The sequence below is a fragment of the Tamandua tetradactyla genome, chromosome 6, assembly GCF_023851605.1.
Source record: "Tamandua tetradactyla isolate mTamTet1 chromosome 6, mTamTet1.pri, whole genome shotgun sequence".
Lineage (NCBI taxonomy): Eukaryota > Metazoa > Chordata > Mammalia > Pilosa > Myrmecophagidae > Tamandua > Tamandua tetradactyla.
The window spans coordinates 30,562,727-30,586,606 of record NC_135332.1 but is presented as its reverse complement, the minus strand read 5'-3'; the positions used below and the strand labels follow the sequence as shown (position 1 = coordinate 30,586,606).

The 23,880-nt window shown below is 47.5% G+C and overlaps 3 pseudogenes; 2 read left to right on the top strand and 1 right to left on the bottom strand.

Moving 5' to 3' along the window:
* The first annotated feature begins 9,732 nt into the window (after positions 1-9,732).
* Positions 9,733-15,243, top strand: LOC143687594 (WW domain-binding protein 11-like; annotated as a pseudogene).
* Positions 15,244-15,836: 593 nt separating this feature from the next.
* LOC143686613 (E3 ubiquitin-protein ligase RNF220 pseudogene) lies at positions 15,837-18,958 on the bottom strand (annotated as a pseudogene).
* A 1,948-nt stretch (positions 18,959-20,906) lies between these two features.
* On the top strand, positions 20,907-22,231 carry LOC143685925 (keratin, type I cytoskeletal 18 pseudogene; annotated as a pseudogene).
* Positions 22,232-23,880: the final 1,649 nt, after the last annotated feature.

The following is a 23,880-nucleotide window of genomic DNA, read 5'->3' as shown; positions in this document are numbered from 1 at the left end:
ATCGTTGATCCAAACCTGGTATGTGATTTGAACAAGCAGGAGGGGTTGAGTTCTGGGTTCCCCCTCCCCAGGAGCCCAGAGGTCTGGGTATATGTGGCCTGGCTAAGCATTTGGAAAGCTGTGTTCAGTCCTTATCAGAACACATGACCTGACCACCTATCGTTTGGGCTAAGTTGCATTAAATCTCTTTATAAAAGACTGGTGTCTGATTCATCTTTTGCTCCCCTGAAGCATCAGGGGAGCTTGGAATCCTGAGATAGCCATGGACATCTTCTGTGCCCAATGTACCATGCCCGCCATCGGGAAGGGGGAGCAGGGGCCATCGTTGAGGTTGAGGGTGTAAGTTACCCAAGCAGATTCCAAAAGGTGTTGTATACAAGCGATTTGTGCTTTAGTTTTTGTTATGCTGCTGTTGGTGTCAGTCTTTCTCACATCTCTAGGTCTCCGTTCACAATGGGGGAACTTAGAAGTGTCAACCGGGTCCTCTAGGACGCTGAGCCCCTCTTTCCCCTGCTGCCCCCAGAGCAGCAGTGAGTTTATCACTATTACATGAGAGCTGCCGTCGTTGTTGTTGTTTGAAGAGAGGCTTCCATGGCTGCAAAAGTTTGAAATCTGCTGTCCTAGAAGCTTTTCTCCAAGGTTCCTTTTCTCTCTCTAGTCAGTTTCAGACCATGAACCCAGCAGGCTGACGCATCCCTTCTCCACTAGGTGGTGGTAGCTTGTTTGCTGCTGTAGGCATCAGCTGTGTCTGCAAGTACAAGACGTTCAGAAAAATATCTCGGGAACAGGTCCCAGAGGATGTTTGCGCCAACACTGGAGATAGGTAAATCGGTTGAGGTGACCCTCTGCAAGCGACTTCCTGATATTGAACCCCGTGGGCATCTGTAGCTATAAATACACCAACTGTATTGCCCCAACCACCAGCCGAACTGGTGCTACCCTTTTCTTTGCCAGGTGGGAGGCTGCCACCCAGTTCTGCTTTAACTCTTTCTTAAACCAGGGAGCTCCAAGGCCGCTGGACACTCAGGCTTTAGAGGTCTGAAGTCAGTGTTGTGAGATTGCCAGTTGTCAACGAGTTAGTAGCCCACATAGGGGGTATCAGATTCTCTTCCTGAGGTCCCAGAAGTCACTCTTCCAATTTCCCATAACACTCATGACAAGGCATGTGGTTAAATCTCACAGACTGATAGGTGCTGGGGGAGGCTTGACCTTCTATCACATGGGTGCTCTTCTTTTTTTTTTTTGCATGGTCTAGTAATTGAACTAGGGTCTCCTGCGTGGAAGGCAAGCATTCTACCACTGAACCAACATGCACCCCTTATGTGAGTGCTCTTATGAATGAACAGACTTCAGAAGGATGAGTGTTGGATGTGTAAATTGGTCCATTCATTCACCCAACAAATATTACCAAGTCCCTACTGTAGGCTGTCCTGGGCTAGATGCTTCAGGGGAGCAAAAGATGAATCAGACACCAGTCTTTTATAAAGAGATTTAATGCAACTTAGCCCAAACGATAGGTGGTCAGGTCATGTGTTCTGAAGCTTTCTATTGCTTTTTTTTCTTCTTCCTTCTGAATTCCGTTACTTATTGTTTGGCTCAGTTTAAATTTCAATGATGGAGACATGAAATGGGGAAGTAATAGGGAAAGGAAGTGGTGGGGAGAAAGCCAGAGACAGTTCAAAATATCTGCCATAAGGAATCCATGAAGTGGACTTTAGAATTGGCTACCCTACCTGTTACTGACGAGCATACACATTAAAGCAAAACACTTCCCCCATTTCGTCCCATCAATTTTCCTGGAGAATTGTGGTCCTTTTATTTTAAATGATACAGAGATAAGCGTAAAGAATAAAACGGAATGGATCATATCCCCATTACCGACAGATAATATTTTTAAGAATACATACACATCACTAAATTGTGCAAATAGTACAGAAAGACAAATAATGAAAAGTAAAAGCCTTCCCACCACTCTCCTCCCCAAATCCCTCTTCCACAAAATAACCAGTGTTAAGCTGCTTAAATTTCCTTCCAGAAAAAAAAAAAATCATGCATTTAGCAGCACTTCTCTCTCAGCCTCTGTGCCCTCAGATGTTTTGATTATTTACCCAGAAGAGATCACTCCGTACCCACCTCTCTGCACCTTGCTGTTTTCATTTATTGAAATATCTGAGATGTCCCTCCACACGCCAATCCACCTCATTCATTCCTAACAGCTACATCATTTTCTATCACACAGATCTGTATTTTATTGTCACCAATCTGCCTTTCTGAGGTTTGGTGGTGGTTTTCAGGCATCTCGCTGTTACAAAAAAGTACAACCACCAAAAAGCTGCAGTGTACACTGCCTGATTCTTAAACAGCCAGGTGATCTCTGCTTACAGTTTCTCCATGGGGCAACAGGGTTGTGCCCAGGGTCCTGAGAAATGACCTTTGGGTGGGGGCATGGTAGTGTCCAGGGCCTTCGTATTGTGATTACGTGTCTTTGACGCCTGTGGGGGAAGTCGTTCCTCCTCCACCTCCTGTTCCTGGCAAGCCGGTGTGGCTGCCACCAGGCCAGCCCTGGGACGGAGTCCCCGCCTCCCCCAGCTGGCTGAGTGCTTGCCCGGCTGGCCGGTGGACAGGCTCCCTGGGGCTCTTGGCTCAGGCCGGGTTTGTTCCGCTCGGTTGGTGCTCATAGCTGTATGGTGCAGCTCTGAGATTCACAAACAAACAGGAAGCTAGTCCACTTCCTCCTTGCTGTGGCTGGTCCCCCGACCTTATCACCAAGTTAGCCCAGAGGGGAAGGGGCAGCCCAGGATTCAGAAGGTGCTTCCTGGCAGAGGTGACAGGGGCTTTCTGGGTCCCACCGTGAGAACGGGCTCCCCATTTCTGGGCACCTATTTGCCTGGCTGGGGGCAGCCTTACTGACGATCAAAGTTAGGCGCAAAACTCCCAGCCAGGAAGTTTCTGAAAAACCCCACCTTGATTTGACTCCCGGGGTCCCCTTTGGTACTTATTGAACTTAAAGCAAGCCACTCTCTGGGTTTTTGTGGTCTGAGAGTATTTCCTCCCTGAAGGCAGCACAGCCATGTTTTTCTTCTGCCTTTTTCCAGGGCCCACCCAGCCCAGCTCTCTCTGATTATGGGGAATGCTAGTAAGTGTTTGTGGACTGAATGCCTGACCAACTCCAAAAGGGGTTCCAGGGCACGAAGGGGAGGAACAGGGTTGCAGCTGCGGCTCCGCTGGGGCCAGAGGCATTGCTATGTGGGACCACAATGCAGCTGAGCCCGAGGGAGAGGCATGGACAGCTAGGAAAGGGGGAAGCAGAGGGATGTGGCTGGGTGGAGGCTGGAGATGAAAGCTGCAAGGATTCTGTCCAGTCAATATATCCTGAATGCCCAACAGACTACTTGGAAAAACAGTTCCCTACTTGTAGAGTGACATATGCTTCATAGCGAGGGCCCCGTTTTGAAGGGATTAGACTTTTAAAAATAGAGTCGACATGAAAACAATGCTGAACATGTTTAATCCTTGGCAGTGACTCAGAGCTCACCTCAATTACTTTGGAGAACATTAGATGTGGGCCAGTAGCCTGGAGTGAATAGTGATGCTTTCAAAACAAAAAAAAACCTCTTCTATCAACCTGTTTAGTTGCCACTCTCCTCTTAAGAAAGCTGGGTGCAGAAGCCAAACTCAAACGCAAACAGTGATAACTACAGAACCCTAAAAGCCCAGTTATGTCACCTTTGCAGTTTGGGCTTCAGATAAAAGTTACTCTATTAAGCACCTGGGGTGCAGAGAGGAGTGAGACCCACAGGGATTGAGAATAGCAGGTCAGGATGGAGTGGAGAATGGAATGGGAAACGACAGGGGTGGGGGCAGGCTGGGTGCTGAGGTAAGATGAAGTTGAAGCCGAAAGGGCTGCCTGGCAGCAGAGAGCTTCAGGGACAGGTTAGAGAAGGGCAGGGTAGGAGTGCGGATTCTCTGAGCAGCAGCTCAAAGGCTGAGAAGACTGATGCAGGGGCTGACACGGCGGCTCCGCAAGTACCTCCGAAGGACACAATGCTCACGATGTGGACCAAGCAAGTGGCCCGAGGGGTGAACCCCCATGGCTGTTCGGGGGACGTGTGAAGGCCCAGCTGCTCCTTGGTCATCATGTAGCTCCAGCCACAGCTTTCCCAGCATCCTGGGGGCAGTTCAGCTCCCTATGCGGCCCATGGAGAGATCGCTTAACAGAGACAGAAGGGGTGGGGGTAAAGGCTGGGCCCGGCAGCGTGGGATGCAGACTGTGGCCACCGAGGCTGGCAAAACAGCCCTGGCCCTCCCAGCACCCCATCCAGCCTCAGTCGGACAATGAGAGGTGAGTAACCATTTCAGGTTAAAAATATCCAGCCCTGTTGTCAAGAAAAATAAGAACAGGAAGGAAGTGTGGGGAGGCAAGGCCAAATAGTCAAAAAGCCCCAGAGAAGGGGATGAGATATTATTAATCGTCGGTGCGGATCAGGTAGAGCAGGTGGGGGGCACCCTCCAGGCGCCTGAGTAGAGGGCAGACAGGGCCCGGCTCGTGAAGGGCTTCCCCTTCTTGGGAATGGTTCAAGCAGGCCTTCCCGGGAAAATTATTTTGACCCACCGAGACCAGGACTGAGCTACCCTTGAAGGGCCATGGCTCTGGATTTGAATGGGCAGGCAGAGGGCTCACCCCAGGACAGGGGGCATGGGTCCAGGACGACCTGAGGGGAGCCTGTCACTCCTGTCAGGCTCTCTGGGGAGCCACCTGCGCCACCAGCCGCTCAGCCCTGGGCAGGGTGGAAGGGTGTTCGGGCGACCTTGGGGACAGCAAGAAGGCTGAGAGAGGTGGGTGCAGCACAGAGCCTACAGTGACAAGGTCAAGACCGGGGCTCTGGATCCAGGAAGCCTGAGTTCGACTCCTGACTCTGCCATTTATGAGCTGTCTGACCTCAGATTGTCAGTACCTTCCCTGGGCTTCATTTTCCTCATCTGTGAAATGGGAACGACAACAGTGCCTACCTGGTAGTGTCGTGGTGAGGATTAAGTGAGGTCACATACCAGCCTGCTGGTACCTAGTAATTGCTTTTAAGTGTTGGCTACTGGCACTCGGGGTGGGGGGTAGTGCAGCGATGGGCGGGAAGGAAGTCCTAACACCTCGTGTGGATGGAACAGCTCTGCACAGAGCTCCTCCACCACAGGCAAGAGTGGGTGGGGGAAAGGAGAGTTTAGAGATAAATAAGGTATGGGCCCAAGCAGTCAGGAACCAACACCTTAGAGAAGATACAACAACTAAACTATCACCTTTCAGCATAAGGCAAGAGGGTTTCGTGCGAAGTGCGAGGGTGCAGAGAAAAGGAGGAACTTTCTCTGCCTACGGGGTTCAGAAGGTGCCGGACAAGCTGGCCTTGGAGGTTAAGTAATGGAATTCACCAAGCAGGAAAGAAGGAACAGGAAAAGATACTCCAAGCAACAGGGAACGTGGCCTACAAGGTGGGTGGCTCCTGGTGGGTTGGGTGGGAGTCGGGAGCAGGGAGAGCATCTGGGGGTGACAAGTTTGGAAAAGTCAACAGGGAATGGCCTTGTGATGCTCTGCCAGGAATTGGTACCTTGTCCTAGAGGCATGAGGAAAAGGGTGAGACTAGGGAAGGGAGAGAGACCCCCATCAGAGCTGTGCATTTTACAGGTTTCTCTGATAGAAATGTGGAGGGGACATGAGAGGGGAAGAGAATAGTGGCAGGAAGGTCAACCGGTTAAGTGGCCCCAGCAGTAGTCGGAGCAAGAGGGCATGAGGGCCCTGCTGTGGTGGCAGCGGTGGGGATGGAGGGGACGGCGTGTAGAAAGTGGGTCAGCTTGGAGGGATGATGAAAAGAAAGGTGTGGAGACTGACTCTGGTTTCAAGTCCAGGCAACTGGGCATTTAGTGGTGTCTTTAATGGTGATGAGGAATCAAGGCAGAGAAGTGAGTTTTACAAAGGGTTGAAAGGTGAGCTGGAGGCAGCTGAGATAGCCAGGAGGGCACTGAAGAAAATAAAAATGGTAGGTGCAGTATGGGGATAAAGTGTCTTGGGGGGTGGGGGAGGTGAAAGATTCTCCCTTCAGACCGACTCCAGAAAGCTTGACTATTATTTTAATACATGAGTTTGGCCACGTGCAACATGAGAGGTCTGCAGGGGAACACATGGCCAGGGTGCCAGAGGGCTTAACGGGGTCCCTCACTCTTTAGTTCATGACCAGAATACTGCAAAGGGTCATAATTTACATTGCCTGGTTAAGTAAAACAATGGGTTATTATATTACCTAATTTGAACTAAGTTAACCTTTATAACATAGACAAAGGGTTTAAGAAGAGTCATGCAAAAATCCCTGCAGATTAAAGATCATCCTAATTCAGCAAGCACTAGCAAACAAGAAAGTGGCAAAGCCAACACCTCAACTCCCCATGTGAGCTCTTTAAGCCAGCCACTTTATGAGGTTAAAACAGAACAATGGAGCCAGACCTAGCATGCAGATGCTAAAAAAATTTCGTAATTATCGAAGTGTCTATTTGAGATGTGAACCCACACTTCTATGATTGTTAAAATGAAATTTACCCCAAGAATATATCGTGATTTGAGATACTGGCTAGTGATAGTAGGCTATGTATACAATGTATAAATTAAATAAACATTCAGGGAGCAGGCTCAAATTTTACTAGTGATGGGATATGGATTTGATTTGGACAAAAAAATTTAAGTCAGAGGTTTAGGGTCCCAGGGAATAAACTGATTTCCTACTGTATCAGTCCAATTCACCTGAAATAGTATGCATTGCATTTACCTCTTAGAACAAAGGATACTTGTATTCTAGAGCATAATTGCAAAGGCTCACTTCTCTTTCATCACCTTGGTCCATCTCTTCCTTCTGGAGATGGGGGAAAGATTAATTGAGCTCCCTGGAGAAAAGCATTAAGTAAATACAAGGCGTTGCTGAAGTTATTGTTACTGTTATTAACAACATCAGTAGGAAGCGGTGATGTACATGGCTCCAAGGGTTTCTAATAAGGAACCAGGCAAGGACTTCTAAACATTTCCAACCACTATCTGTTAGTAATACCGTGTGAATCCAGAGATCCTTCCTGCACATGAGCCCTTCCATGCGGAGCATGGAAGCTGCTGCTGAGAACAATTGAAGCTCCCCAAATGGTGGGATTAGTGGCTATGTTATTATCAGACAAAATAGATTTTAAGTAAAAAAAAAAAAAAAAAAGCTACAAGAAAATGTCCATCAGTATGAAAATGGAAAAACAAATTGTGGTTTAGTCATATGATCGAAATACAATAAAAAGGAATATATACCTCAACAGGGATGAACCTCAAAACAATCATGCTAAGTGAAGGAATTCAGACAAAATGAGCACATACTCTATGATTCTATTTCTGGAAAATTCTAGAAAATGCAAACTAAACTAGCGTGACAGAAAGGAGATCAGTGTCTGCCTGGGATGGTAGGGATACCACGGAAAGGAGATGAAGAGTGGGATTACAAAAAGGCATTAGAAAACATTTTTAGTTGATGGATAGGTTCATTATCTTGACTGTAGTGATCATTTCATGAATTATACAGATGTCAAAATGTACCAAACTGTACACTTGAAATATAAGCAGTTTATTGTACCTCAATCATTTCTCAATGAAGCAGTTTTTGTTTTTTAATTAAAAGGCTGCAAGAGACAAGGAAGGAAATTACATATCAATAGAAGGTTCAACCCATCAAGAAGACAACAATTATAAACATAAACAAACCTCAGAACAAAAGGATGGGATTGCCATTCTCCGAGGAGGGAACACCCAACCTCCTAGTAGGCTGAGCTCCATGACAATGTCTGGACTGGACTAGTGACTGGTTGAGGAAAGTATTCCTGTGGTGTCAGCCCACGAACCAAAGCCAGAGAGCTAACTCCTTTGCTGGAAACTCGGGTATCTGCATCCTACCTACAGAACAAACTAGAGAGGCACAGGGGAACTTTCCTGGCCTTTGTTCTCTCCTTCAAGCCAAGAACACACACCCATACATTTTTATATTAAAATAGTTATTTTTACTTTTTCAAAGCACATTTGGAGAGGTTAATGGGTTATTTACTTATTTATGGAGCTCATGCCCTTTGTGCAGGTTTGTCTCCTAGGTTCCATGGACATGCAAAAGACACTGGTGATCTAGTGAGCAACTTAAGAAATGTCCATCCCCACAGCACAGGTGGGCAGTTCCAAGGAGCTTGAAAGGCCCAAAGAATATCACTGAGGTTCTGGGGAAGGTGAGTTCTAACTGGAAAGAGGGTTAGGCATAGTCACGGCCTTGCAGGCAGGAAGGAAGGGTCTGGCTGCATGGAGACGGAGGCTGTGGTATTCCAGGAGAAGGGATGAAGCCCAATGGAAGAGCGAGGCAGGTACATATGACCAGCAGTGAGCAGTACCTTTTGGCTGGCATATAGAATGTAAAGAAGAAGGTGGTTGGAAAGGTGTGTTAGAAACAGATTTTAAATAGCCTGTGGACTAAGGGATCCAGAGTTTACCTTCAGTGAGCAATGGGGAGCCTTTGAAAGTTTTGTTTTCTTTATTTTGGGGCTGCATGGTCCGGGAATCGAACCCAGGTCTCCTGCATGAAAGGCGAGCATTCTACCCCCGAACCACCCGTGCACCCTGCCTTTGACAGTTTTTGAGCAGATGAGGCAACTGAGCCCAAAGAAGTTAAAGAAAAAATAAATTATGCCCAGGGTCCTAGAATGACTTAGTTCGTGGCCCAGAAATGATGTGAATTCAGATTCAGATTGTCACAGGAGAAGTACCTGGCCTTTGCACCGACAGATGTAGATAAATCTGTGGGAAAGGGCGCAATGCCAGGGGTAGGCAGACTGCTTCTCTGGGAAAACTGGAGCCCGCATTTCCAAGCAGCTGGGCGTCCACCTGGGTGGTGGACAGGCTGGTGGCTGGACTGCCGGTCTTGGGAACCCAAGAGGGTTGGGCTGGGAATGGCAGAGTGTTGGGATCACTGTAATAAAATGAAGGGAGAGGAGCCCTTGGAGTGTCCCGGGGTGTGAGGCGCACAGGGCGTGGGGCCTTGCATTCCAAGATGGTTAAGATGCGGCAGCTGATGATTATCATTATTATTTCTGCTCTGGCTTCTCCGACCTTTCATCCTGAAAGACCCTGTTTTGCTGGGCTGGCGTCACCAACTAGCAAAGCTTCCTGGGGTGGGGTGGGGCGGGTGGCTCCTGGTGCAAGGGAACACAATGTGACTGTGGGTTTCTTCCCCAGTGAGCTCAGGGAACTTTCCAGTGCTATGCTCCTTGACCCTAGAAACATGGGCAGAATTCTCAAGGGAGAAACTGAGGCACAGAGCCAAGGCATGACTTAACTGATGTCCTGAGGCAGAGACCCCTTCCCCACATCCCCTATTCACTAGGTCATCTTATCCCTGCCCAACTGAGGCAGATCTTGTCAGCCTGGAGGGGAGCCAGAGGAGGTGTGGATTCTAGAAGAGAGAACTGGGCTGGGGCCAGGGCAGCAGAGCCAGTGCCCTCCTTGCCAGGTGCTGCGGGCATCATGAGGTCAGACGCCTGGTTTCGCGTCTCTTTGGAAGGTCCTGCCATGTGGGTGGATCTTCCCTGAGCCCCCGAGGGAGGGCAATGCAGCAGACGTGCTAAGTGCCCAGGTCTCTCGCCTCACAGGCCAGATTCAGCAACGTGGAACAGCAAGAGCCCATCATGTAAAGATTGGTCAGGGCCAGGCCCAGGGCAGAGGGCCAGATGACGGCTCCATGACAGGGAAAGGTGTGAGTTGTGTGTGTGTGTTGTGTTGTGTGCGTTGTGTGATATTCCACTTGCTAACACCAGGCTTCCAACAGTGACATGTTGTGACCTGCTGAGATGAAATCAAACGAAGAGAGACTAGAAGGGAAGGTGAACGACAATTAGATGTGAAATCTTACAAAAAGCATGGATCCTGTCGGACAGTGGGGGCCCAAAGAAAGGAGGGAGCAGCCTGAGAGGCTCTGCTAGAGTCACCTTTCCCACTATGTGCGGTCCACCTGGACAGTGACAATTTTGGGAAGCATCTTCTGGCTTAAATGAGAGAAGTCAGACAACACAGAAGACGGAGTGAGCAGGTTGGGGAAGAGAAGATAGTAAGCAGGGCTTCAGTGGCCTCCTCAAGCTTACACTTCCTCATGCCTCCCAGGGCCACCAACCAGCCAAGTGTCTACTCATCAAGTATGTAGAAAGCCACTGCTACCTGCAGAGCACTCTGCTTGGAGCTGTGGGTGGTGCAGGTGCAGTAGACGTGGCCGCTATCCTTGGAGGCTGTCTTTGGGAAGAAGATCTTCCTTCACGTAATTCCACACTAGAATCCTGGGCTGAATTCCAAGGTGTCTTCTTCCTCCTGGCCATCTCGGCCCCCTTCCTCAGGTCCCAAGGCCACCCAGGAGCAACGCTCACCAGCATCCTTGCTGATTTCTTGATATCCAGGCAGATGAAACATCCAGCCCTCAGCCACCACAGCTGTCTCTGGAGCTGCTGCTGTGATTAGGTCACTCCAAGTGGCACTATCCTTTTGCCACCCTACTGTCTTCCAGAAGAAATACACCCTTCAGCCTATAAGACCTCCCCTGGCTTGCCTTCTCCTACTGACCACCTGAAGAACCCGTGTTTTGCTTATCAGATACAAGTTAAACTTTTTAGGCCATTTTCCAGGGCCCTCCCATACTTTTCTAGCTCTTATTATTATGGACTATCCCCAGCACATGAGAGTATGCAATAGGACGCCCTTCATCTGAACAAGAGTGGAGACCGCTTTAAGGAAACCACTTCCATGTTCACAGCTGATTTATTCCACAAACATTGGCTGAGCAGCTGCTATGTACCATGCCAGCACTGGTTCAAGACAGTTCTGATGGAGACTAGGCCTGACATGCCCCTGCCCTGGGGGAGACCATGATCTAGCAGCCAGGACAGACACGAATGACAAAAATAGAATGTGGTGAACAGTCAGACCAGGGGCAACAGTCATGAGGTCCTTGAGAGTTGGCTGAGCTGCACTTCCGCTGTGGCTTCATGGATCTTCTCACCTCCTGCCTGGGTTCTTCACAGACAGGGGAGGGCCTTGCTTGGGGAGGAAAGAGGATGTTCCAGCTGGATGTCCACAGGGTAAGACCAAAGAGGCACCCGTTCCCATCCTACTCTCCTCCACGGCCGAATTCAATCTCCTCTCTGGAAGTGTGGCACAGGAAACAGGGGAAGGACTAAGGGCCTAAGAATCCCATGCAAAAGCTAACCCCCTGCATGAGATTTTGTAAGTTTGTCCAGAGTGATGCCCCAGTGAATCCCAGAGTGATTTGAACAGTGAATAAAAAAGCATTTGTGAAGTCCCCTTAGGGGAATGGTGAGAAAGGGGGAAAATTCAACCTTCCCCATTTGGAGGATCCCTGATATTCTCACAAGCAGTGGGGACAACCAAATCAATAGGCCAAGCCCTCAGTATTGGGGGTTTGTTCATATGAAACTTAACCCCACAAAGGATAGGTCAAGCCTACTTAAAATTAGGCTTAAGAGTCACCTCCAGAGAACCTCTTTTGTTGCTCAGATGTGGCCTCTCTTTCTCAGCCAACACGACAAGCAAACTCACCACCCTCCCCCTCTCTATGTGGGACATGACTCCCAGGGGTGTGGACCTTCCTGGCAACGTGAGACAGAAATCCTAGAATGAGCTGGGACTCAGCATCAAGGGAATGAGAGAACGTTCTCGACCAAAAGGGGGAAGAGAGAAATGAGACAAAATAAAGTGTCAGTGGCTGAGAGATTCCAAACAGAGTTGAGAGGTTATCCTGGAGGTTATTCTTAGATATAGATATCACCTTTTTAGTTTAAGGTGGATTAGGCTAGAGGGAAGTGCCTGAAACTGTAGAGCTGTATTCCAGTAGCCATGTTTCTTTAAGATGATTGTATAATGATATAACTTTCACAATGCGACTGTGTGATTGTGAAAACCTTTTGTCTGAAGCGTCTTTTATGTATGGTATAGACAGATGACTAAAACATATGGATTAATAATAAATAAATAATGGGGGAACAAAAATGTTAAAATTTAAAGATATATATATCGGGTAGATGGAAATCCTAGTGGTCAATGAGAGGGAGGGGTAAGGGGTGTGATATGTATGAGTTTTTTCTTTTTCTGGAGTGATGCAAATGTTTTAAAAAATTATTGTGGGGAGGGGCGCAAGCTTTCAAGATGGCGGTGACTGACTACCTGAACGAGGGGCTGAGGTGAAGACCCCTACAAAGTAAAAGAGGCCAGAAATCGCCCACACCCCAATTCTAGCAGTCCTGGGAATTCAGCAGAAGTGTTGCCTTTTTTTTTTGATGAACAAGTAAACAATACAGATTTTAAACATGGGACGGAGATCTACGTCATCCACCAAGAGTGGAAAATTTATGAACCCCACAGACCAGGCCCGAAAGGAAGCTCGGAAGAGAGAATTAAAAAAGAACAAAAAGGGGCGGGCCGCGGTGGCTCAGCGGGCAAAGTGCTTGCCTGCTATGCCGGAGGACCTCGGTTCGATTCCCGGCCCCAGCCCATGTAACAAAAACGGAGAAACAGAATACAATAAAACAAGAAAATGTTTAAAAATGTTTCCCTTTCTTCCTTCCTTCCTTCCTTCTCTCTGTCTTTCCTTTAAAAAAAAAAAACAAAAAACAGCGCATGATGGTACGAGCTGCAGTTTTGAAGATGAAGGATCCCAAACAGATTATCCGAGACACGGAGAAATTAGACGAAATGGAATTTAACCCTGTGCAACAGCCCCAGTTAAATGAGAAGGTGCTGAAAGACAAACGTCAAAAGCTGCGTGAAACCTTTGAACGTATTCTATGACTCTATGAAAAAGAGAATCCAGATATTTACAAAGAATTGAGAAAGCTAGAAGTAGAATATGAACAAAAGAGGGCTCAACTTAGTCAATATTTTGAGGCTGTCAAGAATGCTCAGCACATGGAAGTTGAGAGTATTCCTTTGCCAGATATGCCTCATGCTCCTTCCAACATCTTGATCCAGGACATTGCACTTCCTGGTGCCCAGCCACCTTCTATCCTTAAAAAGACTTCAGCCTATGGACCTCCAACTCGGGCAGTTTCTATACTTCCTCTTCTTGGACATGGTGTTCCACATTTGCCCCCTGGTAGAAAACCTCCTGGTCCTCCCCCTGGTCCACCTCCTCCTCAAGTCTTGCAGATATATGGCCGTAAAGTAGGCTTTGCCCTAGATCTTCCTCCTCGTAGGCGAGACGAAGGTATGTTATATAGTCCTGAACTTGCTCAGCGAGGGCATGATGATGATATTTCCAGCACCAGTGAGGATGATGGCTATCCTGAGGACATGGATCAAGATAAACATGATGACAGCACTGATGACAGTGATACTGACAGGTCAGATGGAGAAAGTGAGGTAGATGAATTTGTGCACTGTGATGATAGTGAGAGAGACAACACTGAAGAAAAAAAGTCAGGTCTGAGTGTACGATTTGCAGATATGCCTGGAAAATCAAGAAAAAAAAAGAAGAACATGAAGGAACTGACTCCTCTTCAAGCCATGATGCTTCGAATGGCAGGTCAGGAAATCCCAGAGGAGGGACGAGAAGTAGAGGAATTTTCAGAGGTTGATAATGAAGATGATTCTGATGATTCTGAAACAGAAAAGCAGTCACAAAAACAGCATAAAGAAGAATCTCTTTCAGATGGTACATCTGCAGCTTCTTCACAGCAGCAGGCTCCTCCACAGTCTGTTCCTCCTTCTCAGATACAAGCACCTCCCATGCCAGGACCACCTCCTCTTGGGCCACCACCAGCACCACCTTTACGGCCACCTGGACCACCTCCAGGCCTTCCTCCTGGGCCACCTCCAGGAGCACCTCCATTCCTGAGACCACCTGGAATGCCAGGACTCCGAGGGCCTTTGCCCCGACTTTTACCTCCAGGACCCCCACCAGGCCGACCACCTGGCCCTCCCCCAGGCCCACCTCCAGGTTTGCCCCCCGGCCCTCCTCCTTGGGGACCTCCCCCAAGGCTACCTCCCCCTGCACCTCCAGGTATCCCTCCACCTCGTCCTGGCATGATGCGCCCAACTTTGGTGCCTCCACTTGGACCTGCCCCACCTGGGCTTTTCCCACCAGCTCCCTTGCCAAACCCAGGGGTTTCAAGTGCCCCACCCAGTTTGATTCAGCGACCCAAGGCAGATGATACAAGTGCAGCCACCATTGAGAAGAAAGCCACAGCAACCATCAGTGCCAAGCCACAGATCACTAATCCCAAGGCGGAGATGACTAGATCTGTGCCCACTGCACTGAGGGTACGTCGGGAGAATAAAGGGGCTACTGCTGCTCCCCAAAGAAAGTCAGAGGATGATTCTGCTGTACCTCTTGCCAAAGCAGCCCCCAAATCTGGTCCTTCTGTTCCTGTCTTAGTACAAACTAAGGATGATGTGTATGAAGCTTTCATGAAAGAAATGGAAGGGTTACTGTAACAGCTTTTCATTCTATAACAGGTTTCTGTTCACATCAGTGGTTCATGGAGAAAGAGGCTCTTATTAAGATTAGGTGAAAGAGCTACTTCCACTGTCAAGGTATATTTTAATTTCAGTGAAAGAATATCCTAAAGTTTAGCCTTGGTCAAAATTTACTGCATATAAGCAGGGGTATTTCACTCAGAATATATTGATTATTGAAGCAGTGCTGCTAACATCCATTCCCTTTCATATCACCATTTCCATCCCATTTCTTTCCCTTCTCCAATTCTTTTGAAACGTCATTGGGGGATCTCAGTTACTTAATCTGTTTTTACTCTCTTGTATGTTGTTGGCACTGGAGTAGAGATTTCTGAGGAACCAGTTTATTTCACCCCATCTTGGCTTTTGTGTTTGAGTTATTTTAAATATTTTATTGTAAATATTTTGTAATATTTTACTTGTAGTGAAATGGATCACAATGTCATTTCCTAATACAAAGCAGAATTTGTGGGAAGAAAATGTACAATTCTTTGATTAAAAATATTTCCCACTGACTTAAACTTTGAGTGTTTCATGGAAAAATGAATAAATGTTCTACACCAACAACAACAACAAAAAATTATTGTGGTGATGGATATACAACTATGTGATGATACTGTGAGCCATTGATTGTATACCATGTATGGAATGTTTGTATGTTAAGAATGTATGTGCTTGTACAATGTTTTATCAATAAAAATTTTTTTAAAGTGATTTAAAAAAAAACATCTGGGGGTGCCCAAAGGGCACTGCACAATTTCACTGTGTTTGAAATATCAGATCCCAAAGCTTCTGTAGAAGACCTCACCTTGTTGGGTGTGAAATCCTGCTGCCTCTGCTCTCTGACTAAACTGCCCATGGCAGGGGGTGGACCCGTGTTTTTTGCTTTGTTTTGAGGGTTTTTTTTTTTTTTTTGCTGTTTATTTTGGTTTAATTCTAGGCAAACGTAGCTTACAAAAGGAAAGGACAAGTACTTTTGTGTAGAATATACAGACACAGCAGCTCACCATGGGGCCTGTGTGGGGGTGAGGAGACCACACTTTTCCCTGGGATCAGCAGCTTGAATCCCAGGAATGGCTCTCAGTGGAAGGCTGGATAGCTAAGAGCACCCTCCTCTAGTCCCAATCTGTTTTGCTGGTTTCCCATTTCCTGACCCCCACCCCCACTTCACCCCCCACCCCACCCCTGCTGACTCCTTATAAAAAGCCCCACGAGATAAGACTAAGGTGAGGATCATGTCCTTTGGGGCATGTGCCGTATGTCTAGGAGAAGAAACAGGCACCCCGGAACACCGAGAACATGGGAGATAGAATGGGACACCATAGGGGTAGAGAGAGGCAGGTACCCAGGAGGGTACTGGCAGCCAGGAGTCCCAGCCGCACTGCTGCCAGGTGTTCTTAGAAAAAGAAGGAAATCATACAACCAAAGGCAAAGGGATGAGATAGAGGATGAAGAGTTGTCCCATTTATAAACAACATTGTAGACACACACAGTCTATATTACATGTGCTTCAGTCTGATGTTTGCATGTCTGTTTATCTGTCTGTCTGGGGCAGCATCTTGGAAGCCTTGTCTGCCTGCTCCCTCCACCCCCGCCTCCCTGCCCCAACCTGGAGCCGGGAACAGGTAAGGCCCCCAAACTTGGTGGGAGCCAGCAGCCTGGGCCTCAGCCTCTTACTCTGGCTTCAGAGTCCTGTGTGTTGTGTATGTGTGTGTGTATGTGTGTAAGCATGTGCATGTATGTACGTGGAGAGCCTATGTGCAAGGGGAGAGGGTCCATGTCACAGAGGCTGGGGGCTGCCGAGGTAAGGCCTGCCTGGAGAACCTAGTGCACAAGTAGATCCTCTGCAGGCCATGGGTGCTGAGGTTGTGTTGTACTGAGGGCAGAGCTTCTTGGCACCCAGCGTCCACAGCCAGCACGCCCTGCAGTGCACACGCCAGCACTGGACGGATGGCAGGGGCATGGGGTTGGAGTTTCTGCAGATGAGACATTTGTACCCATCCCCATGGGATAGCTGCCATTCAAGCTCCCTGACTCGAGACTTCAGGGCCTCAAAGGCGGTCACAGCTGAGTCGACAGTGATTTTCTCAACATCACTGTTCTAATTTGCTAACTGCTGGAAGGCGATATAGCAGAATGACAATGGCTTTTAAAAGGGGGACTTCATTAAGTTGCAAATTTACAGTTCTAAGGCCGTGAAAATGTCCCAGTTAAATCAAGTCTATAAAAATGTCCAAATTGAGGCACCAACAGAGGTTACCTTCATTCAAGAAAGGCTGCTGAAGTTCAGGGTTTCTCTCTCAACTGGAAAGGCGCATGGAGAACATGGCGACATCTGCTAGCTTTCTCTCCAGGATTCCTGGTTCATAAAGTTCCCCCAGGGGCATATTCTTTCATCTCCAAAGGTCTCTGGTTGGATGGGTTCTCCTGGTTCTACTGGCTCTTCTGTGGCTCTCCAGTGGCTCTCTCCAAAAAGCTTCCTCTTTTAAAGGATTCCAATAAACTAATCAAGACCCACCTGGAAGGGGTGGAGTCACACCTCCCTTTAATCAAAGGTTAATACCCACAATTGGGCGTGTCACATCTCCATGGAGATAACTGAATCAAGTTCCCAACCTACAGTGCTGAACAGGGATTAAAAGAAACGGCTGCCTCCACCAGATGGTTTAGGATTAAAACAGGGCTTTTCTAGGGTATATAATCCTTTCAGACCAGCACAGCCACCATTCTTGCAGATCTTTTGTGAGGTGGCATGCTCGCTGCTCTCACGGACGCTGGTGGAGGGCACCTCATTACTGGCCCATGTAGAGACCTCAGGCCCACGTGGGTGCTGGCAGGGTGACCATTTAGGACTGCACCCACAGCCTCTCTCTCCTCACCTGTGAAGGGGATGAAGTCCACTTCCCACACTCCAGAGTGTCATCCCCATCCGCACCTAGGCCCGCTTCTCTGTCCGGGCTCTCTCTGCCCCTGCACATGATGAAGCCAGAGCTTCGGAAGCCGGCTTCCAGGAGAGGGGTGACCCGGGTTCGTGTCTGCCGCGCCACGCCTACTCCTCACGGTGGTGGCTGAGTTGGTGCTCGAGGCCCACGGTGGCATCTCCAGCCGTGCAGCAGCCTTCACCTGCTGTGCTGGTTTGAAAGGAGGTATGTCCCCTAGAAAGCCATGTTTTAATCCTAATCCCATTTTGTAAAGGCAGCCGTTTCTTCTAATCCCTATTCAATGCTGTATGTTTGAGACTGTAATCAGATCATCTCCCTGGAGATGTGATTTAATCAAGAGTGGTTGTTAAACTGGATTAGGTGATGACATGTCTCCACCCATGTGGTGGGTCTTGATTAGTTTCTGAAGTCCTATAAAAGAGGAAACATTTTGGAGAATGGAGGAGATTCAGAGAGAGCAGAGCTGAACGACAGAGCCACGAGAAGCAGAGTCCACCAACCAGCGACCTTTGGAGATGAAGTAGGAAAATGCCTCCCGGGGAGCTTCATGAAACAGGAAGCCAGGAGAAGAAGCTAGCAGATGACGCAGTGTTTGCCATGTGCCCTTCCAGATGAGAGAGAAACCCTGAACTTCATCGGCCTTCTTGAGCCAAGGTATCTTTCCCTGGATGGATGCCTTTGATTGGATGTTTCTATAGACTTGTTTTAATTGGGACATTTTCTTGGCCTTAGAACTGTAAACTAGCAATTGATTAAATTCTCCTTTTAAAGGCCATTCTGTTTCTGGTATATTGTATTCCAGCAGCTAGCAAACTAGAACACCTTCCCTTCATCTCGCTTCCTCCTTTTCATTTTCTCCAACCTGAGCATCCAGTTGGGCCAGCCGCTTGGCTCACACTTTCAGGAGGGTCCCTCCCACCTGCCCCCTGCTCCCAGGGGACCCCACAGTCACCCGGCCCGGCCCTGATTACACACCCGGATTTTTAGAAACTCATGCACCAGTGAAGGCTCTCATCCCTCACGCAGTTGTTTGATGCTGAGTCACTGAGTAACCACTATAACTGGGAGAGAAATCTTCAACTGGCTGACCCAGATGACAAGCTGCGAATTCGGTTCTCTTGCTTATCTCCCAACCCTCTGCAGGATGGAGAATAAAAGGCCAAGTTTATATAGAGGTCTCTACTTCAAATACTTCCTGAAAAGACCTATAAAACTGATGTAAGCAGAAAGCATTTAGCCCTGATGACCCTCACCCTCTTGAAGTGTCAACATCCCATATGGAAATTTTTTAGAGGCTGTGCTATGGGTGGGGGGTGGTGTTGGTGGTGTAAGACAGAGGACACAAACAGGCACCAATACAGGCCTCGCGGGTCCTCTCCTGGGACTCTCTCCTGAGTGGGGTTCTCTTCCCATTTGGTGCCTCTGCCACTCTGGGGGTACCTGGTGGTGGGTCAGGCATAGGTCCCAAGAATGCTGAGCAGGACTGGCTGTGCATATGGAGGAAAGTGGTAACCTGCTCCTTTTTAGGTGTTCTGGGTAAATGTGAAAGTGGCTTGAGTTCTAAAACGAGTAAAGCATTAGAGAAATACAGTTTTCAAAGGCTTCTGCCCTACGTTTATGGAAGTTTCCCAAATCAAGGGGAAAATCACTCCATTGAAAAGCGTTGTATTTTAGCTTTCTTTCCTTCCTTTCTTCCTCCCTCCCTTCCTTCCTCCCTTTTCTTTTAAAAGCATTCCTAAAATAATGAGTTCCTACTGAAGGATGCCTTCGATATTGCTGTACAGCCACGGCTGGAACACCCATCCTCTTCCTTCCAGCCTCAATCCTACCATCCTTTCAGGCCAAGAAAATATTCATGACAACTTCCCCACCTAGTTAAGCTCTGCTTGAACTCTCCTTTCTCTGAATTTCCACTTAATTCCACTCAACTACGCAGCTTGATATGATTATATAATGTCTCATATTCTCCAGCTGTTTTATGTGCATGAGTCTTGTCTCCCCAACAAGGTTGTAAACTCATAGAGGGCAGAGACCATTCCTTCCATTTTAGAGTTCCTCAGAACACTAAGCATAGGGTTGGGCACCTAATAGGTCTTTACTGAGACCTTCATTTACCTTTCTCTTCTCATTAAACATCAGAGAATTCATACTGGAGAAAAACATTAATAAGTTTAATAAATGTGAATAAGCCTTAATTTGGGTGGAGTAACGATCTTACACAACATCAGAGAATTCCTACTGGAAAGAAACTCTGAATCTGGATATGTCCATGGGAAAGCCTGCAGGGTAAGTTTGGAGACTTGGAAAGCAGACCTTACTCAATACCATGGAACTCAGTTATATGAATGCAGTGACTGTGGGGAAAACTTTGCTCAAGATGTCACCCAGCACCAGCATTTACATTAGAGAGAAACTCCTTGAATCCAAAGAATATGGGAAACCCTCCTTTAAGATCTTTACCAACCAACACCAGAGAATTTATCTGAGAGCATCAAGAACAATGGGGTAGACACCGGGACTGAGATGCAGACATGGTTTCTGGCTTCATGGACGTCTCTAGTCTAGATCCATTTCCCAGTTGAAGAAATTGAGACGAAGAGAAGAAGCAGTTCAGTTAGAATATTATAAAATACTGATTAGCACCCTTTACTTTTTTGAACTTGAAACATTTCCATATCTGATTTCCTTTGTCCTCATCTCTCACTAGGAGAAGGAAGGGAAGGGGTGAAAAGCTTAGGGCATGTTATCTCTGGATAGACAAGGCCAGAGAGGCTACATCACTGGTCCAGGGCATGTTGGCAGTCAGGATAAGAGCTCTAGTCTTAGGAGGCCATCACCAGAGGTGGTACTAGGTGCTAAGGCAGTCCAAAGGTGAAACAGGACGTTCCATTCCCCAAGTTGCTTATAGTCCAGAGAGGGAACAGAAAGGTTCTTCAAATAGGATAACTCCTTTAATGGGAGTGCGTACAAAATGCAGCAGAGGCAAAAGAACAAGAGCCCTAAGTCTCTTTGGGGGAAGTAGGAAAGGCTTCACAAAGGAGGTATTGTCTGAGCGGAGATCTGCAGCATGAGGAGTTCGCCAGACAAACAAATGAGCAGAGGTTGTGTGAGGCAGAAGAAATAGCATGTGCAAAGGTTTTGGAGTAAAATCGAGCATGATAGACTATTGAGGACCCTCACGAAGTTCATTATATAAAGCTCAGTGGGAGTCCAGGGAGGATGAGATGAGTCTAGCTAGGCAGTTAGGCAGGGGCTAGAGAACATAAGTCCCTTCAATGACTTGCAATACAGTTGAAATTTTCCTCTAAACAATGGGGAGTGGTATTGGTTTCCTATTGTTGCTGTGACAAATTACAACACAAATTTTATTTTACATTTCTGAAGGTCAGAAGTCTCACTGGGCTAAAATCAAGGTGCTGGGCAGCCATATCTTGAATCCTGGCCTCTCACCTTTCTCCCCAGACAACATGAGCTTCACCACATGCTCCATCACCTTCTCCACCAACTACCAATCTCTGGGCTCCATTCAATTGCCCAGCTACTGGGTCTGGCTGGCCAGTAGCATGGCCAGCGTCTATGTGGGCACTGGCGGCTTGGGCTCCCGGATCTCTGTGTCCTGCTCCTCTAGCTCCTGGGGGCCTGGCTAGTGGGATGGTCAGGGGTCTGGTGGGAATGGAGGGCATGCAGGGTAAGAAGGAGACCACGCAGGCCCTGATTGACGGCCTGGCCTATCTGGACAGGGTGAGGAGTCTGGAGATTTAGAAATGAAAACTGGAGGGCAAAATTTGGGAACACCTGGAAAAGAAGGGACCCCAGGTCAGGGACTGGGGCCACTACCTGAAGACCATTGAGGAACAGAGGGCTCAGATCTTTGAAAATTCCGTGACAATGCCCACATCCTTCTGCAGATTGACAATGCCCAACTGGCTGCTGATGACTTCAGAGTCAAGTACGAGACTGAGCTGGCCATGCACCAGTCTGTACAGAATGACATCCATGGGCTCCTCAAGGTCATTGATGACACAAACATCATTCGGCTGCAGCTGGATATGGAGATCAAGGCTCTTAAGGAGGAGCTGCTCTTCATGAAGAAGAACCATGAGGAAGAAGTAAAGGGTCCATGATCCCAGATTGGCAGCTCTGAGCTGACCTTGGAGGTGGATGCCCCAAGTCTCAGGACCTCAGCAAGATCATGGCAGACATCTGGGCCCAGTATGATGAGTTGGCTCAGAAGAATCAAGAGGAACTGGACAAGTACTGGTCTCAGAAGACCACCACAGCGGTCACCTCTCAGTTCGCTGAGATAGGAGTTGCTGAGATGACACTCATGGAGCTGAGATGTACTGTTCAGTCCTTGGAAACTGACCTGGACTCCATGAGAAATCTGAAGGCTAGTTTGGAGAGTAGCCTGTGGAAGGTGGAAGCCCACTACGTTCTGCAGATGGAGCAGCTCAATGGGGTCTTGCTGCAGCTGGAGCCAGAGCTGGCACAGACCCAGGGAGAGGGGCAGCGCCAGGCCCAGGAATACAAGGCCCTGCTGCACATCAAGGTCAAGCTGGAGACTGAGATCTCCACCTACTGCTGCCTGCTAGAAGACGGGAAGGACTTCAGTCTCAGCGGCACCCTGGGCAGCAGCAATTCTATGCAAACCATCCACAAGACCACCACCCACAGGATTCTGGACTGCAAAGTGGTATCAGAGACCAACGACACCAAAGTTCTGAGGCATTGAGGCAGCAGACTCAGGGTGCCCTTTGGGGAATGGATGGCCAATAAAAACTTTTGCATCTTTTTTAAAAAATAAAAAAGATGTTGGCAGGGCTGGGTTCCTTCTGGAGACTAAGGGAAAATCAATTATTTGCTTATTTCAGCTTCCAGACTCTGACTGCATTCCCTGGCTTGTGATTCTTTTCCATCTTCAAAGCCAACAATTGTATCCCTCCATCCTCTGCCTCCTTCATCACATCTCCTTCACTGACTCTTATCATGACCCTACTGATTGCACCAGAATAATTCAGGGTAATCTTCTCTTCTCAAGATCCTTAGATTAATTACAAAGTCCCTTTTGCCAATTAAAGCAACATTTCATAGGTTCTGGGGATTAGGGTGTGAACATCTTGGGTGGGGTTGGGGGTGGTGGCATTATTTTGTGTGCCACAGGAGCCACTGAAGAATTCTGAGCAGGAGAATGGTTTGATAGGATTGGGTGCTAGAAGTCTGACAACCTGGGTTCAATCCTGACTCTGCCACTTAAAAGCTAGGTGACTTTGAACCATTTTTTACTTATTTTCTTTGGTTTTCTCAACTATAAAATGGTAGCTGGAAAGATTACATGAGTTAATAGAGATGAAATTATTAGGACAGTGCCTGGCATGTGGAAAGCATTCAAAAACTGGGAACATAGTGACACTTAGTAAGCGCTAAGAGCAGAGACCAGGTAGAGGAAAAGGACTGTCATGGTCAATGCTGTGCTGAACAAAGCCCATCTCCCTATGGGACCCATTTCCACAGGTCCATCAGCACGATCTGGAAGGAGGTACCAAGCATCAGGGAATCTCTGGCACAGGGGAAACATGCAGCCCCACTGAATGGTGCCACGTTGGTCAGTGCAACCCTTGCTTGCTTCCTCTCTGTTGCAATAAAGAAATGAGGAGGATATGTACAGCATATGTAGAGCATATGTAGAATGGTATGATTTCTAAATATTGGGTTAATTTCTTTTTTTCCGTTAATTAATAAAAAAAAGAAAAAAGAAAAAAAAGAAATGAGGAGGAGAAGCTGATCCCATCTGTTTCCATTTTATTGTTGGATTCTTTCTGATGTTGGGCAGATAATATTAAAGAATAGATGATATTTCATCTTAGATGTTCTTTCCTGAGATCTCTGGGAAAAAAAACTGTTTGACATGGGGTCAGTTAAGGACTTGGGAACATCTTACCCATGCACTGGGTGTGACAATGACTGTGTTTGTCAGTGTCAGTGGGTGTCCCTTGCTCCCCTAACATACCATCAGTCCCCATTTCCTAGAATCAAACTAAAAGAAATCAGGCTATACGCAAAGAAAATCAGGCTGTGAACCTGAAGCTATTAAAGTATCTCTCTCCTCCCTGTTGCTTTTTCCTGTAGGGAACTCCAAAGGAGGAGATATCTATCTCCTAGCAGGTCACCCGCAAGTAGGGGTGCCAGATAAAGTACAGGACATCCAGTTAAATTTAAATTTCAGTTAAGCAACAAATAATTTTAGTGTATGTATGTCTCAAATATTACTGTGCTTAATACTGTGTTGTTAACCAGAATATTTGATTAACCAGAACACTCTGTCCCCCAGCCTCACTATGGAACACGTCACTGTATGTTCTTTCATGCAGTCTACAAGGCAGA